The sequence below is a fragment of the Giraffa tippelskirchi genome, chromosome 9 (genome assembly GCF_054371585.1).
Source record: "Giraffa tippelskirchi isolate mGirTip1 chromosome 9, T2T-mGirTip1v1.2.pri, whole genome shotgun sequence".
Classification (NCBI taxonomy): Eukaryota; Metazoa; Chordata; class Mammalia; order Artiodactyla; family Giraffidae; genus Giraffa; species Giraffa tippelskirchi.
Window position 1 is genome coordinate 156,706,051 of NC_137283.1, and position 18,543 is coordinate 156,724,593.

The window sequence follows — 18,543 nt, forward strand, 5'->3', positions numbered from 1 at the left end:
ACTGGAGGAGATGATGGGCCGTTGTGTTACTTCACGCCGGGTATTTGAAGGTGGGGTGGCACCAGGTTTGTCCTGTTGGGGCTCTGCACCCCGCAGGTTGCACGTCCAGTCACAGTCTCTGGAGATAGGGGGCTCTCTCCCAGCGTCTCTGTATTAGAAGCCAGGAAACCTGGGTCACGTGCCCACTCCTAACCAATCACTGCCGGGGATGTTAGCATGCCGTTGACCTTGGACCAATCAGGGTTCAGCCCTGGCCCTGGAGAGGTCTTTTAGGAAGGAACCTTGGAGTGTGGTCTGGGAACCCTGATGCGGTGAGTGTGTAGGCCTAAAGCCTGGAGGTTGTGTTGGCGGCCGACAGGATGTCCCAGGCAGGCAGGGACTAGAGGCCCAACACAAGCCGCTCAAAAAGATCCAAAAGCGAAGATGCCTCCGCGTGCGGCCTAGCACCAGGCTCTCAGGTAAGAGTAGGCGGTGGGCCCAGGGGGAGGGGAGTGGATAGGAAAAGCGGGGAGGAGGGTTCAGGCAGCCAACTCCCTGGTGGGGGCCGGCATCTGGGGAGGGTGGTCCTGGGACCAGCATGGCTGTACCGGCGGGGGACGTCCACTGTGCATCCCTGAGAACTCGGGTGCCTTGCCCCTCCACCACCACTTCTTCCAGTCTTTAGGAAGGAGGCCCCCCGGGAGAGCTGGGTTTCCTTGGCACCATCTTCCTGGGGCCAGAGGGGGAGGGGAAATTCTGAATGGGCTGCTCCCTACCCATGGGTTCAAGTCCAAGCCCCCCGGGGTCGCTAGTGCAATTGGATTTCCAGCTCCGGGCGTGGGGGAGAGCTTCCAGGATATGAAGGCAGAAATCTGGAGGGAGACCGAGGGCTTAAATGCCCTGAACCCAGAGCTGTGGTCCTCTGTCCCCAGGGGGTGTTCTTTCTGTCGGGGGATGGGGGTGTGGTACTGGAGAGGTTGGGCGTCAGAGGTGGGCCCGAGAAAGGCAGACCTCAGACCCCATGGCTCCAGCGGCTCAGCTGGGCCTGAAATCCTGGTGCTTATGTTCACGTGTAAGCTGGTAAGGACAAACCCGGTCTGTGCCACTGACCAACCGTGGAAAGCATGCTGAGTCACTTCAGTCATGTCCGACTCGTTGCAACTTTATAAGACTGTAGCCTGCTAGGATCCCCTGTCCATGGGCTTCTCTAGGCAAGAAGACTGGAGGTGGGTTGCCATGTCCTCCTCCAGGGGATCTTCCTGACCCAGGTATCAAACTTGGCGTTTCTTATGCCTCCCGTGTTACAGGCAGATTCTTTACCAGCTGAGCCACCAGGGAAGCCCCCGTGGACACACATTCCCCCAGAAATGCTGGAATCAGTAGGTGCACTCAGACACTGGTGACTTTCCACACCATTTCCAGTAGCCCTTGATGGGGGTGAGCACTGGGGTCTTTTTAGCAGAAGGCAGGCCCTGAGGCTTAGGCTGGGGTTTTCAGGACACTATGAAAGACTCTCCAAGGCCCCCAGAGACCTCCAGCCCGATTACTCCAGACCCTCTTTTAAAATTTTTTTTAATTGAAATCTAATTTATATACCATACAATTCATCCATGGTATGTGTACAACTCATTTTAGGCCCTCTTTTGACTTCATTTCTTCTGATGGGATGGTGTGGGCAGTCCTTGCCCTTCAAAGAATCCCGCTTTGGTGAAACCCCTGACCACCAGGCCCACAGGATCCCTGTGACCTCAAGTCACCGGGAAATAACAGGACAGAAAGACCTGAGCAAGTTGTCTCCTCTCTCCTCTGCCGTGCACCCCTGGTTTATAAAAAGGACACAGCAGGCAATCCAATTTAAAGCTGGGTAGAGGAGTTGTATAGGCATTTTTCAGAGGAAGATGTACAGATGGCCAGCAGGCACATGGAAGAATGTTCAACATCACTAATCATTAGGGAAATGCAAGTTAAAACAACAGTGAGTGACCACTTCACCCTGGTTAGAATGGCCATCATCAAAAGGGTACCAAATAGTAAATGTTGACAAGGAATGTGGAGAAGAGGGAACCCTCATACACGATTGGTGGAAAGTAGATTGGTGTAGCCAGCATGGAAAACAGTACAGAAGTCCCTCAAAAAATTAGCACTAGCGCTACTGTATGATCCAGTTATCCCATTTCTGGATGTTTATCCAAAGAATATGAAAATGTACATACCCAGTGTTCATAGCAGCATTTCTTACAAGAGGCAAGACATAGAAGCAACCAACATGCCCACCAATGACTGGATAAAGATCTCTCTATATATATAAATATGTATATGGAATATTATTTAGTCATAAAAAGATGAAATCTTGCTACGTATAACAACATGGACGGATCTTGAGGATATTATGCTAAGTGAAATAAGTCAGATGGAAAAGATAGATACCATGTGACTTCACTCATACGTTGGAGTATAAAAAACAAAATAAATGAACAAACCAAACCAATACGTTGATACAGAGAACAGAGTGGTGGTTACCAGAGGGGAAATATGCCAAGGGCACAGTGGGTAAAGAGTATGGTCATGGGTGGAAGCTAAATGTTTGGTGGCAAGCGCGCTGCAGGGTGTAAGGAGTACAAATATAACATACACATGAAACTTACATAAAAAGTAAAGTTCTTTGAATTAAAACAGACCCAGACATTTTATTTCTGAAAGCTCTTTTGAAGCCCCGGAGTAGGAGAGCACACGTATACACACAGGACACTGACAGGGCATGGCAGAGACACGGACAAATGTAGCAACTTATGTCGTGAAAAGGGAGAAGACCCCCATCCCATCAGAGAGAACCTTGTAAAATACTTGTTCAGAGGTAAATTGCTCGGACCTATGGAATCCTGGGCTTCCCGGGTGTCGCAGTGGTAAAGAATCTGTCTGCCAATGCAGGAGACTTGGGTTCAGACCCTGGGTTGGGAAGATCCCCTGGAGAAGGAAATGACAACCCCACTCCAGTATTCTTCCCTGGAGAATCCCATGGACAGAGGAGCCTGGCGGGCTACAGTCCACGGGACCCCAAAAGAGTCGGACACACCTGAGCGCACAGCCCACACGTGGAATCTCTTTCTCCGTCCTGTGGCACTTGAGTCCCTTCTGATTTTACTCCCAGTCCCCTGAGGGCCTGGCCCTTCTTTTACTCTGTCAAGCTCCGTGAATACTGAGAAAGAACTTCTGGTATGAGGAGTAACAGGAAACGTTGTCTTTAGGGTTTGGTGTTCCAGTCGGTCCTAAATTGAGCCCCCCGTCACTCAGCAGATTGTATCCCAGAACTGGTTTAATGATGATAACATTATTCATTTGACAACAAGCAATTGAATAGTATTTTCTACCTTGCCCCGGAAAGGGTCAAGTGGTATTTTACATTTGAAGCGATTATTGCTGTGATCACAGGACTGGCTGGAATTAGGAAGGTGATACTCCAGGAAGAGTGTCAGAGGCTCCTGGACACTTTGTCCCAGAACCCACAGTTGTAAGCCAGATTGGAATTTTTAACACATCCCCTCACCTTTCTATTTGCATTTTGGAAGTTAAAATCATACTGTCTTTGACCATCTTTTCCTGGTTTGGTTAGGACATTCAGAAAGCAGGTTTCTATAGTGTTGAAGGCTGACTCACTGATCGTTTTGGTGATTTTGAATCTTTGGCTTAGAAAATGTAATGGGAAAAATCACAGTCACAAATCACAGGAACAAAAATTGTAACTTTATTTTTCTACGATTAAGCTTATTTTTTATCCTATTTCCCTTACTCCAGTATTCTGGCCTGGAGAATTCCGTGGACTGTATAGTCCATGGGGGCACAAAGAGTCAGACACAACTGAGTGACTTTCACTTTCACTGTTCTGTTTCCCTCAAATGGCAGAAAGCCTAAGTTAGGTAAATTACAGGTTAAACATGGACAGTTTCATGATCCAGCAGCCATTTTGTGCTTGTTGTTGTTCAGTTGCCAAGTCGTATCCGACTCTTTGTGACCCCATGGACTGTAGCACGCCAAGCTTCCCTGTCCATCACCATCTCCCAGAGTTTGCTCAAACTATGTCCATTGAGTCAGTGGTGCCATCCAACCATCTCATCCTCTGTCACCCCCTTCTCCTGCCCTCAATCTTGCCTAGCATCAGGGTCTTTTCCAGTGAGTCAGCTCTTCACATCAAGCAGCTGGAATATTGGAGCTTCAACATCAGTCCTTCCAATAGGATATTCAGGGTTGATTTCCTTTAGGATGGACTGGAGTGGTCTCCTTGCTGTCCAAGGTACTCGCAAGAATCTTCTCCAGCACCACAATTCGAAAGCATCAATTTTTTGGTGTTCAGCCTTCTTTATGGCTAGCTCTCACATCCATACATGACTATATGGACCTTTGTTGGCAAAGTGGTGTCTCTGGTTTTTAATATGCTGTCTATAGGTTTTTTAGAATCAGTGTTTTCCCCTTTCTCTTGATAGCATCTCATTTGGGGCGCTACTGGGCCCTTGGGGGCTTACAGAGTGTGGTGGGTTACAAGACTGACCCAGTTTTCCCTCTCCCTGTATCAGGAGTGCCCTCGCACTCTGACTTCAACCTTGAATGTGTGACTTCCTTTCACCAATGAGATGTTGCAAATGAGAAGCAATTAGAGGCTACAAAAGCACTTGCATGATTAGACTCTCGATCTTTCCCTCTGCCACTAGGAGAGGCCACCCTAGTCTGCAGACCTCAGAGATGGATGAGAGACGCGTGGAGCAGACCTGGCTCATCCCGCCATGGTCCAGGCTGTCCTAGATCCAGCAGCCCCAGAAATGAGATCGAGCCCGTCCACAGCTACTGCAGGCACGCGAGAGGGCTGATTCAGGTGAGCTGAACACCACGCGCTCCTGAGCCGTACACCACTCAGGCTTGTGTTGTTTGTTATGTTGCATTTTAGTGGCCATGAATGGTCATATGAGATGGTATTTAGAGGAAGCATCCACCCCACTTGCAGTGGCATTTGCAGAGATATGACATCTTCCTGTTGTGTTTCACTGTTGATGTCCTTTCCTAATGAGATCCCCTGACCAGAACCATCCACTATTGGGGTCCACCAGGGTAGCCACAGTTCCGCATGGCCTCGGGCTTGCAGGGGTCCCTGGGATGCCCGTGGCCTTGCCTTCTGAGGCACCAGGCGGACGACCCCCCTCCACCACCTCCCTGGGCTGGAAGAGACTCAGGATGTCAACCAGCCTCTCTTCTGCTGCCCCCAGAAAGCACCTTGCCTCTCCTTGCCCAGTCCTCGGCGGCCGGCGTTCTGTCTGTGCACTGGGATGGCCCTCTGTCCTCCGATTCCAAAATCCTGCCTTAGTGATCTGGTCCCGGCCCTTCATTTCCCTCGAGAAGTATCGGCGTCTCTTCCTCAATCCTGTCTGGTGTCCCTGTGGTCCTCCCTGCCCCTTCTCCCTGGACACCAGTCCCCTTCTAGGGCGTTCCCACACCTAAGCCCCCTCCACCCAGGCTGGGCCATCTTCAGGGGGGGTGTGGTCCTCTGACTCCCAGTGTGGTGTTTATTTTTTTATTTTTAAAGTTTTTTAAAAATTAATTTAATTTTGACTGTGCTGGGTCTTCGCTGCTGCCAGAGGGCTTTCTCTAGTTGTAGAGAGCAGGGGCTACTCTCCAGTTGTGGCGCGCTGGCGTCTCTTGTGGTAGACCACGGGCTCTAGGGCGTGCGGGCTTCAGTAGTTGTGGCCCCCAGGCTCTAGAGCACAGGCTCAGTCATGGTTCGCGGCCTTCATTGCCCCACATCATGTAGGATCTTCCCGGACCGGGGATCAAACCTGTGTCTCCTGCGTTGGCAGGCAGATTCTTTACCACCAGACCACCAGGGAAGCCCCAGTGTGATCTTTAGGGCAATGCTTCTGACTAGATCCCTTCAAAGCTTAGCCTCTTGACTGCTGAACACCCGGCACTTGCTTTCAAGATGATTGTCCCTGTGATGGGATTTGAGAATCGATTTTAATCTGAAAAACCGAGAACTTGGCCCCCCTGCCCGCCAGTGTCTCCGGATTCTATGTTCTGGGCGGGGTGCGCTGCTGAGCTTGTTGAAACAGGCTGGTAACTTGACCCAACAGGAAAAATGTATGAAAGAAACCAGAGTTTATCCCACCACCAGAATGTAATCCAAGGTGATTGGGCGATGGGAGTTTGGGGCAAAGTCAGTGAAGAGCCTGGGTCGGGAGCTAGGCGCTGTCATGCGGGAGGGGCTAGCGGGGCACTGATTTCCCATCTCAGAGCCATTGCTGCCCTGGGGCCTCAGTCACTTAGCCTCTCACTGCCTCAGCTTCATCCTCTGGAACACAGGGTGGGACCAGGTGATTGTTTTGGTCTGTTCCGCTTGGAAGTCCCATGATGCTAGGATCCACGCCAAGAACAGCCAAGGCCAGAAGCCAGATTTCTGATCTCGCTGAACTGACCCCCTCTCCTTCTTTAAGCTGGCCGCTTTCTTTACAGTTTCTAAGTCTGATCAGTTCTGTAATTATGGTGCACTAGGCTGACACTGGACCTTGGGTGCAGCTGGACCCCATGTAAGTATCAGAGTGTAACAGGAAAAGGATCACAGACTTTGAAGTTTGACCAATCCAGGGTTTACATTAGGAGATGTTCGACTGAGGATAACTAATAAATTCCCGACTGACAGTGGTTTCCATCATCTGGACATTTGCTGCTCACTCAACAAGAAGTCTGGAGGCAGGAGATCCTCAGAGTGGTTGGACGGCCCAGCCGTATCATCCTGGCCCTGGGCATGTGCCAGCTTCCAGTGCATCTTCAGCTAGTTGGCTTTATCCTTATCACCTCTTGCATCCAAAAAGGCTGCCCCAGGCAGACACCTTACCCTCTCACAACATGTCCACAGGCAGGCAGGAGAGGAGGAGGATGCCAAGGGGACCTGCCCTTTTACTGTTCTCTCCTTTCTATCAGGAAAGAAACGTCTTGGCCGGAAGTTCCTGCTCCCACCACTTTCTTTCCCATCTCACTGGCCACAATAGGTCCCGTGCGCACCCTGTCCCAGCAGTGGCAAAGGGGAACAGGATTCCTGGGACCGGCCAAGACCCATCAAGAGCGCATCTCCTGGACTGGCCAGTTGCCATAAAAATCAGGTACCGTTGGCACAAAAAAGGGGGCTGGCCACTCACAGAGTCTGTCCCCCCTGGTTTTAAATTTGGGCTTCATTTAATTGTGTGATCCTGAACAAATTACTCAGCTCCTCTGAGCCCCCTTGTCAGCACCTGAAAATCACAGATAACCCCACTGACTCCACATACTGTGGGAAGCATGAGTCAGGCCACGCGGGAACGGCCCCAGGACATTTGAACATCCCCTGCACGTGCCAGCACTTGGGCAGCGGTCACCTTGGCCTTCCTAGCAGTGCTCTGGACGACAGCCAGCGAGGGCAGCTTGGACGAGCTGTTGGTTCCTGGGTTCCAATTTCCAGAAACTCCATTTCCAAGACAAGACGCACATGAGCGCTTGCCAAGGCCAACACATTTGGCTCCGTGTTTACCGCTGTGACACCTGCTGCTCAGACGGGCCCTGTGCTGTTTTGTACATATTGGTTTTGGACAGTTGGCTGCTGCACATTTTGTCTTCGGATTTCTTAGGGGGCAGATTTAGCATCTGGCAGCACGGCCTCCGACTGTGCGGTGTCTCGAGCAAGCGCTGTCGCTGGCCGTGAGCTGGGCTCAGACTGGCGTGAGGGGAGAGAAGGGCATCTGCTCGGAGAGGCACAGCCGCCCCGCCGTCCACACTCCCGCAGGGTCACTCACGGCCTCTCCAAACACAAACATCAGGCAGAACTCCAGCACTTCTGTTCCCTCACTGCCCGCAGGCCAGCCCATCAGCTCTCTAAGGCTCACCCGCTCCCCACATCTCCCCTTCTACATCCCCAGGCCCGCCCGGCCTCCTGGGTCCCTCCTGCAGACCCCCCCCAGGACCCTGGTCCCTCTTGCAGCCTCCATTGCAGGTACAGACGGTCCCCGACTTAGGGTGGTTGAACTGAGGATTTTTCAAGTTTATGATAGTGTGAAGGTGATGCACGCTCAGTAGAGACCACACTTTGAATTTTGAGTTTGGATCTCTCCCCAGGGGCCTGGGGTGTGCGGGACCATCTCTTCTGATGCTGGGTGGCTCCCGCAGGTGCGGCCCCCGTGGGGCTGGCTTCACGGGCACCACGTCGGAGTCCCCCTTGCGTCTTCCCCTGTGGTCGCCATCTGGAAATTCTGAATACTTTGTGAACGAGGCCCACATCTTCATTCTGCACTGGCTCCTGCAAATCATGTCCAGTCCTCACTTCCTCCTGCCGCTCTCCAGCCCTCTTGGTCCCGGCAACACCCGAGCTGCCTCTTTCTTCCCTGGGGGCCGTGGCTGTTTCCCCAGCTCTTGGCCGGGCCCCTGCCTTCTCAGAGGGGACCCCTCCCCCGACATCCCACCCGCCTGCTCATTTTCCACCACCGCCTGTCCCCACCCCCGATGCACTCCAGGGTCACCGTGCCCCGTCACACCAGGGTCCACAGGGTTCAGATGGCGCCTGGCACAGAGTGAGCACTCAGTGCACGCGTGCTGAGCCAGGGAGTGAAGAGCATAAAGAAGCTGTCGGTTCCAGAACTTAGATTCTGTTGGCGGCCTGACAGTGGTGGTCGCGGGAGTTAGTAAGTGCTGCTCACAGAAAGAGTTAACTGCTCGGTGGCTTTGATTTGGACTGGGGATCATCTGAAGGAGAGCAGGCGGGTGCAGCCATCCCCTTGGTGGGACCAGCACTGGCTTCTGCGGAGATGCAATTAATTGAATATTCTGCAGTCAGTGAAGGGCTCTGATGATTTAATAAAATTAGGAACTGAAATAAGGGACTGTGCCTAGAAGAACACCTTAAACACACACCTGCACACACACAGTGTCACATACCTACACACATACATCCCTACACACACACACACCTACACGTACACATGTACAGACACCCATACACACCCATACCTACACATACACACACATACATATGTAGAGAGATACACACGTATTTACACATACAGACCTGTACATATACACACATACCCATATATGCATATGCATACACACATCCATACATATACACACATATCCTTATACACACACACACACCTACACATATATACACATACAGACACACATAACCTGTATCCATGCATATATACACACTCACACATGTACATACATACATGCAACATGTATCATATGTATATACACATATACATATGTATACAGAGACACACACATCAACACATGCAGACCGTACACAGACACATGTATCCATATACGCATATACAACACACCCATACACATACACACATACCCTCATATACACCCACACATGTACACACACAGACGCACACACATAACCTGTATCCATACATATATACACACACACGGAGTATAAGGCAGTGTTCATCTCTTCAAAGCAGCTGCGAGGTTCTGCGGGCAGCTGGGAGAGGGGTTCAGCCCCCGACTCTGAGGGGCTCCCAGGGCAGTGGTAGGCATGCCTGGGTGGGTGCGCCCTCCTCCCCAGAACTACAGTCTCCAGGCTCAGAGGGAGGCAGTGAATACAGCTGGCCCGGGGCTGCCTGCTCGCCCCAGGTGGCCTGAGAGACACCTTGGGGTCCTGGGTGAGCTGCAGCGCCCATCTCCATGTTCTGTCTCTTCTAGAAAAGGTCTGGAAGAGATTCTCGATTTGAGACTATGAAAAATCTCCGTCTCCTCTGAGGAGGCCTGTCCCTGGCCCCAGACACTCTGACCTGAGAGTGACCCAAGGCAGCGCGGTCCTCAGCCATCACCTGTCCTCCTGCGGGGATTCGGTGCGTGCTCAGCGGGCAGGAAAGTGCAGTCCTGCACGAGGCAGGCGCTCCGTGGAAGTACAAGGTGGGCAGTGGCCGCCGGGCAGCCACGCCGGTTGTGAACACAGAACGTGCGCAGCTAGTTTAGGCCAGGAGGGTGGGCTGAGGTGTGAACACACAGAAACAGGGAAAGGCTGGAGAAACGGACGCAGGCTGGTCTTCCAGGATCAGCGCCTCACATCCCATCGCGCCCTGCTGTGGGGAGCCCGGCTCCGTGATGGCCCCTGTCCCCCGCCTCGCAGTCATCACCTGAAACCAGGTGCATTTGCCTCTCAGGCGCCCGCAAAATGGAAGCCCCCCACCCACCCTACTGAGCCAGCTGCCATATGTCACTCAGCTCTGAGCCGAGGCCCTGCCCGGTCCTGCTGATGGTTGGAGCCTGCATCCAGATGCAGGGGGGAGCTGGGAACTCGTCTCGGCTTCTGCGTGGAGCAGTCAGGACTGCCAGCATGGGGTTTCCTCAGGACAGGAGGTTCTTGGAAAGGTGACGGGTGGCTTTGGCTGGGACATCTGTATGCTGCAGGGAACCTTGGCATAGGAATGAATGAATGAGTAAATAAATAAACGGAGGCTTCGAAAAGTTCCTAATGGAAGCCAAGGCCTTGGTTTCTCTGTCTCAGGCCCATTTGGCATTGGTCTTTGTGACAGTGGTAGCATGGTTCCCCCCGCCGGGGGTGAGAGTAGCGGGCCTGGGGGACAGGTTATGGGGTGTGTCAGAAAGCAGGCACAGCTGCAGGCAGAGAGCCTCTGGGGACCTGGAGGTCAGAGGTGGGGTCATAGAGGACAGACATCCTGAATCAGGCTTTGCCTCAGATATGCAGAGGACTCCACCCTAATGGCAGAAAGCAAAGAGAAACTAAAGAGCCTCCTGATGAAGGTGAAAGAGGTAAGTGAAAAGCTGGCTTAAAATTCAACATTCAAAAAACTAAGATCATGGCATCCAGTCCCATCATTTCATGGCAAATAGATGGGGAGACAGTGGAAACAGTGACAGACTTAATTTTCTCGGGCTCCAAGATCACTGCAGATGGTGACTGTAGCCATGAAATTAAAAGACACTTGCTCCTTGGAAGGAAAGCTTTGACAAACCTAGACAGTATATTAAGCAGAGACATCACTGCCGACAAAGGTTCATATAGTCAAAGCTATGGTTTTTCCAGTGGTCATGTATGGATGTGAGAGTCGGACTATAAAGAGAGCTGAGTGCTTTCAAACTGGGGTGTTGGAGAAGTCTCTCAAGAGTCCCTTGGACAGCAAGGAGATCCAACTAGTCAATCCTAAAGGAAATCAACCCTGACTATTCATTGGAAGGACTGATGCTTGAAACTGAAGCTCTCCAGTACTTTGGCCACCTGATGCCAAGAGCCAGTTCATTGGAAAAGACTCTGATGCTGGGAAAGATTGAGGGCAGGTCCAGGAGAAAGGGGTGCAACAGAGGATGAGATGGTTGGATGGCATCATCGATTCAATGGACATGAGTTTGAGCAAGCTCCAGGAGATAGTGAAGGACAAGGAAGCCTGGCATGCTGCAGTCCATGGGGTCGCAAAGAGTCAGACACGACTTAGCGACTGAACGACAACAACAGCACCACTTCGAATGTCGCTCTAAATACCAGTGGTGCAACTTCCCCGTAGACTGTTAGGCAAGTGCCTGACTGCTGCCCAGGGGAAATAATAATAAATGGTCATGTGGTAATCTGGGTTGTGCCTGGTGCTGAACCATACACTGAAATCTCTGATCTCTAAATACACTCATCTGGTGAGGGAGGCTTATTACCATTCCCGCAGGTGAGGACAGAGGCAGAGAGGCCAAGTCGGGCACACAGCCAGGGAGGAGGAGCCCGGATTTGCTCTCACACCCGGCTGTCACTTGACAGTTGTGGACGCGAGTTCCCATAGACTCACTCCCCACTCAGCCGCATACGCTACCAAAGACGGCAGCGGCCAGTGACTCATTGAAGTCCAGCGTGACGAGACTAGGTCTGTAGAGGACATAGCTGTCCCCCGGAGGATGGGGGGCTACTAGGGAGCCCAGGGGGCTTCCCTGATAGCTCAGTTGGTAAAGAATCCACCTGCAATGCAGGAGACCCTGGTTCGATTCCTGGGTCAGGAAGATCCCCTGGAGAGGGGATAGGCTACCCACTCCAGTATTCTTGGGCTTCCCTTGTGGCTCAGCTGATAAAGAATCTGCCTGCAATGCGGGAGACCTGGGTTCGATCCCTGGTTTGGGAAGATCCGCTGGAGAAGGGAAAGGCTACCCACTCCAGTATTCTGGCCTGGAGAATTCCACGGACTGTAAAGTCCATGGGGTTGCAAAGAGTCAGACATGACTGAGTGACTTTCACTCACTCACTCAGGGAGCCCAGAAGGCCTCCCCCAGGCTTTGGAGGGAGGGGGGCTCCTGTAGCCCAACTGTCTGAAGAACAAACAGGGTGAATCCCTCACGTGTCTGCAGAACCCGTGTGGACAGGGAGCTGCCTCCAGGCCGACCCAACAGCTGGAGGTCCACAGGCTGGACACAGAAACTGAAAGTTCCCTTTGACCATAGGGCAGGTCTCCTGAGAGAGGGCACGACCACAGCTGCAGGTTCTGAAGAAGAAAGCCTGTGCTTGAAGACTGTGCCAGCTCACAGCCGGAAGCCCCGCTTGCCTGGTGAACTTGGTCACCTCCCAACAGGAGCTCAGGGTGTAACGTGTGGCAGGCTTGTGTGCATCCGTACTTTCACACTCCAACTTGTTTTTAGAAAAGAATTGCGGCAGGATATAAGAAAGCAAACAGCATTTCGTCTAGATATGGAAAAGACCCAGAATAATGATTTTTTTAAAATCAAGACAAGAATGTGAAGTTGCAAGGGATTGAGGGGTGAGCCGGCTTTGGGGCCACGGGCGATCTGCAGATGGGGTGCTGAGATTCCTCGGGGCGGAGCGGGAAGGGGCCCTTTGCCGCCTCCTGACTGCACGTGCTGTGTAGACTCCCTGCTTCCGCTGCTGCCGTCTTTCTAGGTCAGGAGTCCTGCTTCCAGGCTGCTCTCCTGGGGAGCCTTCCTCCTGCTGTCTCACCTCCCTGCCCTCGATTCCTTGCCCTTCTCCGCGTTTATTTACAGTCGCCTTCACTTTCTGAGGCTGACGGGGCTGTGCAAATAGGCCAGGCCCCATCCCTCCGCGACCTCTACCCCAGCCGCCCCAGGGGGGCCCCGGGCGGGGCAGCCGGGCGTGGAGGCAGGTGTGGAAGGAGGCCTGAGGCGAGCTGAGCGCCGGCGCTCCTCCAGAGCTCAGGGACCGCTCTGACCTCCCTCACTCCTCCTGGCTCGTTTATAGTCAGCTTTTCCATTATCTTGCAGCGAAGCCCTCTCCGAGTCCCATTAATTGCCTGTAACTGCAGCTGGGTGGTTCATTTACTCTTTCTAATTTGGAGGATGCAAGTGGTTTAACCCTTGTTTTTTATTTTAAAAGCTTCAGGGGGTCTTGTAAACTTTGGAGGCACTAAAGCCAGAGTGGCCAGACACGTGCTCACACGAGTCTAAGCACACACACACCGTGGTGCACACCACGGCACACGCAGGGGAGACTTGGGTGAGGAGTAGGGGAGGCAGGTAATATGATCTGAGAGACTGGAAGTAAGAGCAGCAGCCATCCCTCCAACCCAAGAACACTAACATCATCACCTCTATCACCATCGTCACCATCACCTCCACCATCAAAACCAGTGCCACCTTCACTTCCATCACTGTTACCGTCACCATCGTCACCATCACCTCCACTTCCATCACCTCCACCATCAAAACCAGTACCACCTTCACCTCCATTGCCACTACTGTCACCATCATCACCTCCACCATTACTACCACCCCCTCACCCAGAGGCCTAAAATTCCACCATCACAGCTTTATTCCTGTGGCTTAATCATTTGCTTTCTTCAGCCATTCTCTTTGAATTATGTTAGTGTGAAATAATGAGACCCAGCCCTGCTTTTCTCAGTGACTGAACGTCCCCAGGAGTAAGAGCCAGATGCAAGGGGAGTGCTCTAAAAATATCAGCTGCCCAAGAGGTTTGTTCGGGTTTTTCCAAACCCGAGGTTCGGTCAGCACGATAAGGTTGGAAAACGAGTGTGTGGGGGCATGTGTGTATGCATGCATGCACATGCATACACATGTCTTATCAGTTAAATTTGAAAAAAGAAAGCCTACTGACCCCTCTGCGACAGTGTCGAAGCTTTTATTCATGTTTCCATCTTAACAGAGAAAATCATAAGTTTCTTAGGGAGCAGATTTTTAAAAACTGATTGATTGTGAAGATAAGTGGTTCTCAGAATTTATCAAGCAAGAGAACCACCCAGAAGGTTTGTTCATATATAGACTCTGAGTCTCCCAGTCAGCCGCTGGGGTGCGGCTCCGTGATCTGCAGTTCTCACCAGTTCCCAGTGATGCCACGTCCGCTGCGGTTCAGGAACCACCCTTGAGACTCCGTCCAGTAGATGAAAACACACATCTGCACACACAAACACTTGCGGAATGCATCAGCCCTTTCTGTGTGGAAATTCCTGCCCTGTGTAGGGCTTGAAGAACGTCAATAAAACTAAAATACGATGGAGAGCTGAAGACACACCAGGGTCATTTGACCAGCTGAGAAAAGTATTGTTGTGAGGCGATCAGCCCAGAGATATGGATGGGGGGCACTCACGTAGAAAATACGAAGTTTCAAGGTAAAAGAAACATCGCCTGCCCTAGGTGGGGGGCGGGAGGGGTGCCGGCCCAGCAATTCAGGAACAGCTGAAACAGGGAGGTCAAAGGTGACTGAGACGACCTTGGAGCAGGGCAGAGAGGCCCAGGGACAGAGAGGCGCCCTGGCTCCAGGAAAGGGGGCCATAAGGGGGCCAAGGAGTTCCAGTGGCAGCCGGGGCACGGTGGTACAGCCTGCGCCTGTCTCCAGACACAACGAAGACCCCCGGGAAGGAGGCTGCCCGCTGGGGCCATGAGAGGCGAGGACCCGAGTCAGCAGCTTGCTTGCTGCCCACCAGCTCTGGCTGAGGCCCCCGTGGTCCTAGCAGCCTCGTCTACAAGATGCCAGTCATCACACCTGCTTGGCAGGATCGCTGGGAGGATTTTGTGGGAGTCTATATGCCCATGTTCTCTGTAACAGAGGTGCAGATCCTGTGTCCAGCTCCAGGGAAGAAGGGACTGCTTACAGCTTGATGATATGTTTGTTCCTCGTCTCAGACCTGAGACTTGTTTTTTAAAAAGAAGTGAACAGATAAGTTTGGATGAAGTCTGGGGAGGACTAGGGTCAGAAGTGAAGCAGCAGCTACTGCCCTCATCCCTCATCTCCCCTCCGGCCTCTTGGTGTCCAGAATGCTGCCTTCTGACATGTTAGTCGAAAGGATTTTCCGTTTTCCAGAGTCTCTGCTAATGCAACTATCCCTGGGAGTGGCCCCCTTGAAGCCCTTAAACCCCAGGTGGCATCTCCTCGGCCTACTCCCGCCTGGTGCCCTCACAGATCTGGGCTGGCTGGCGAACCTCGCCCTGTGGACCGCAGGTACAGATTAGCTGTTCTTTCGATTCTCCAAACATCCAGGGAGAAAGAAGCAGCCAGAAAATACAGGCCAAAATCTGACCAAAAATTGACCTCGACCTCAGCGTTCAAGTGGCCAGTGAGCCCATTTGAAGCCAACCCTGAGGGTTCCAGACGCCAAAAATGGGCTTTTCCCAAGAAGACATTCCAAGAGCTCACGATTTCTTGAATCACCTCCTCCCCTGCCCCACGCCATCACACCCCGACATTAACCTGGGCGGCTGGGTGCAGGTCTGGGGATGTGGCCCCAAGGGCTGTCTTAACCGCTGTGGGGGATGCTCCTGGGGAGCGTTTGAATGTCTCGGTGCCCACACGGCCCCCAGACCAACTAAATCGGGATCTGGGGGGTGACCTGGGCAACAGCATGATCAGATGCCCCGGTGATTCCATGAGCAGTCAAGTCTGAGAGCCCACGGCCTGGTCTGCTTTAGGCCGAGAGAAACCTGGGTCAAAGTCCTCCTTCCCTCCTGCCGTGTGGCTTCAGGTGAGTCACCTGGAGTCAGAGCCTCCGTGTCCTCACCTGCGAGGGGGTAACTCCTCTGTCCCTGGCTCGAGAGTGATGCAGTGAAAGAGCCCGAGACAGGTGGGGCCTGGCGGGGAGAAGCTGCTCTCTGTAAGTTCAGAAACCAAGGCACCAGGCTTTCAGCGCAGCTTAGAGGGGGCCGTGTCCCACCTGGAAAATGAGGCGGTCAGATTAGACATCACTTTGACGACAAAGTCTAGTCAAAACGATGCTTCATCTAGCAGTCATGTACAGATATGAGAGTTGGACCATAAAGAAGGCTGAGCGCCGAAGACTTGATGCTTTTGAACGGTCGTGTTGGAGAAGACTCTTGAGAGTCCCTTGGACTGCAAGGAGATCCAACCAGTCAATCCTAAAGGAAATCAACCCTGAATATTCATCAGAAGGACTGATGCTGAAGCTGAAGCTCCAATCCTTTGGCCACCTGATGCAAAAAGCCGACTCACTGGAAAAGACCCTGATGCTGAAAGATTGAAGGCAGGAGGAGAAGGGGGCAACAGAGGATGAGGTGGTGGGATGGCATCACGGATTCAATGGACATGAACTTGGGCAAACTCCAGGAGATAGTGAGGGACAGGGAGGCCTGGCGTGCTGCCATCCATAGGGTTGCAAAGAGTCGGACGCAACTTAGTAACTGAACAATAACAGGTTCCCTTGAGCTCTAACACCCTGGGAGTCTGCAGTCAAAAGGGGTGGATTGCAGGTGGTCTCCAATCACCTTGAAAATGATTTCTTCCCATCAGCTCAGGAAACATCTGAATCCCTGACGGTGAGAAAAGCAGGGCCTGCCAGCTACCAAGTTAACCCCCCCAGCCTACCACTGTCTGCCCCATCCTCTCACTCAGCTGAGTTGCTGTTCAACCTTTGTCACCAGCCCTTTCATGTCCTGGCTGAATGGATAGGCCTAGCAGTGACCAGTCACGGCTGTGGCCCCTCGGGTGGGACTGCAGGCCAATCAAGGCCGCCAGGCTCTTGGGCCCCGAGGAGGGTGTTGAGGAGCAGGAGCAGGAGTCCGGGGCTCGGTCCTGTCGGCCTCTGGGGTGGCCAACCCTTCACATCTGGGTCTGCCCTGTGCTGTGGGCTGTTCAGCATCTCTGGCCTCTGTCCACTGGGTGCCAGTAGCAGCCCCCCAAGTCAGGACAGAGGTGTCTCCAGATGTTGCCAAATGTCCCTGGGGTCAGAATCGCCTCCAACCACCCCTCCCCACGTGGAGAACCACTGTTCTAGAGGCCCATCCTTCCAGCCTGGATGCAGAAAGGAGACTGGTGTTTTTTCATGTGTGGATACAGATTCACTTTGTTTCTCAAACTTAGTCACAGGAGAGAGAAGGGCAGAAGTGTTTCTACTCAGAGGTAGGCAGGGCCGAAGAAAAGGGGGCAAGCATGGGAGGCCCTTCAAAAGGTGGAACCAGACCCCAGGCAGCTGCAGCCTAGTAGAAACCTTATCCACCCAGGGCATGGGCAGTGTCAGCCTGGGGGACAGGTGCCCTGGGCCACTCCTGCTCCCCGGAGGTTGCCAGAAGGAGCCCTCACTGGCCTGGGGGCTCCCGGCTGCATTTTCAGCTGCAGCCTTGGTAGTAAGATGCTCTGAAGGTCGTTGAGTGGAAGAGCAGGTTACAGAGGTCCCATGAGTGCGTGATCCCTGTTTGGGAAAAAGAACACGTATCTACACACAGATGACATGGTGGCAGTACCTCCACCAAGATGTTAACATGGTTACTGACAGAGGTTGGGATTTCAGGCGTTCACTTCTTTGCTTCTCTCTTTTCTGCCTTGAACCTTGTAGTTACTGGAAGCAAGGGAAAAAAAGTCACTCAAAAAAGTAGAGAAAAGGCAAACACTTGGGCAAAGTTACATTAAACCCAAACTGCCAGACACACTGCTGGGATCTCAAAGAGGCAGTGACTGGGCAGATGTGCCAACCTCCAGCTGTGACTCCGATGATGGGGGTGGGGAGCGTAGTTGTTGTTCACTCAGTTGTGTCTGACTCTTTGCGACCCCATGGATTGCAACACACCAAGCTTCCCTGTCCTTCACTGTCTCCCAGAGTTTGCTCTAACTCACATTCATTCAGTCGATGATGCCATCCAACCATCTAGTCCTCTGTTGCCCCCTTCTACTGCCCTCAATCTTTCCAAGCATCAGGGTCTTTTCCAGTGAGTCAGCTCTTTGCATCAGGTGGCCAAAGTATTGGAGTTTCAGTTTCAGCATCAGTACTTCCAATGAATATTTAGGAATAGTCCTTTCAATCCTTTAGAATTGACTGGTTTGATCTCCTTGCTGTCCAAGGGACTCTCAAGAGTCTTCTCGAGCACCACAGTTATAAAGCATCAGTTCTTCAGTGCTCAGCCTTCTTTACGGTCCAGCTCTCACATCCATACACGGCTACTGGAAAAACCATAGCTTTGACTAGATGGACCTTTGTCGGTAAAGTGATGTCTCTGCTTTTTAATACGCCGTCTAGGTTTGTCATAGCTTTTTTTTCAAGGAGCAAATGTCTTAATTTCATGGCTGCAGTCACCATCCACAGTAGTTTTGGAGCCCAAGAAAATAAAATCTGTCACTTTTTC

General features: G+C 52.3%; 2 long non-coding RNA genes across 2 annotated transcripts; one reads left to right on the forward strand and one right to left on the reverse strand.

Moving 5' to 3' along the window:
* Window positions 1-261: 261 nt before the first annotated feature.
* Window positions 262-10,477, forward strand: LOC145521312 (uncharacterized). The gene is made up of 4 exons (XR_014065311.1): window positions 262-458; window positions 4,683-4,843; window positions 6,940-7,118; window positions 9,697-10,477. It is a non-coding gene; the product is annotated as an uncharacterized LOC145521312 (long non-coding RNA).
* Window positions 10,478-14,082: 3,605 nt separating this feature from the next.
* On the reverse strand, window positions 14,083-16,124 carry LOC145521314 (uncharacterized). Its single transcript, XR_014065313.1, has 2 exons — window positions 15,972-16,124; window positions 14,083-15,107 (listed from the first exon to the last, which is right to left on the reverse strand). It is a non-coding gene; the product is annotated as an uncharacterized LOC145521314 (long non-coding RNA).
* Between the last annotated feature and the right edge of the window lie 2,419 nt (window positions 16,125-18,543).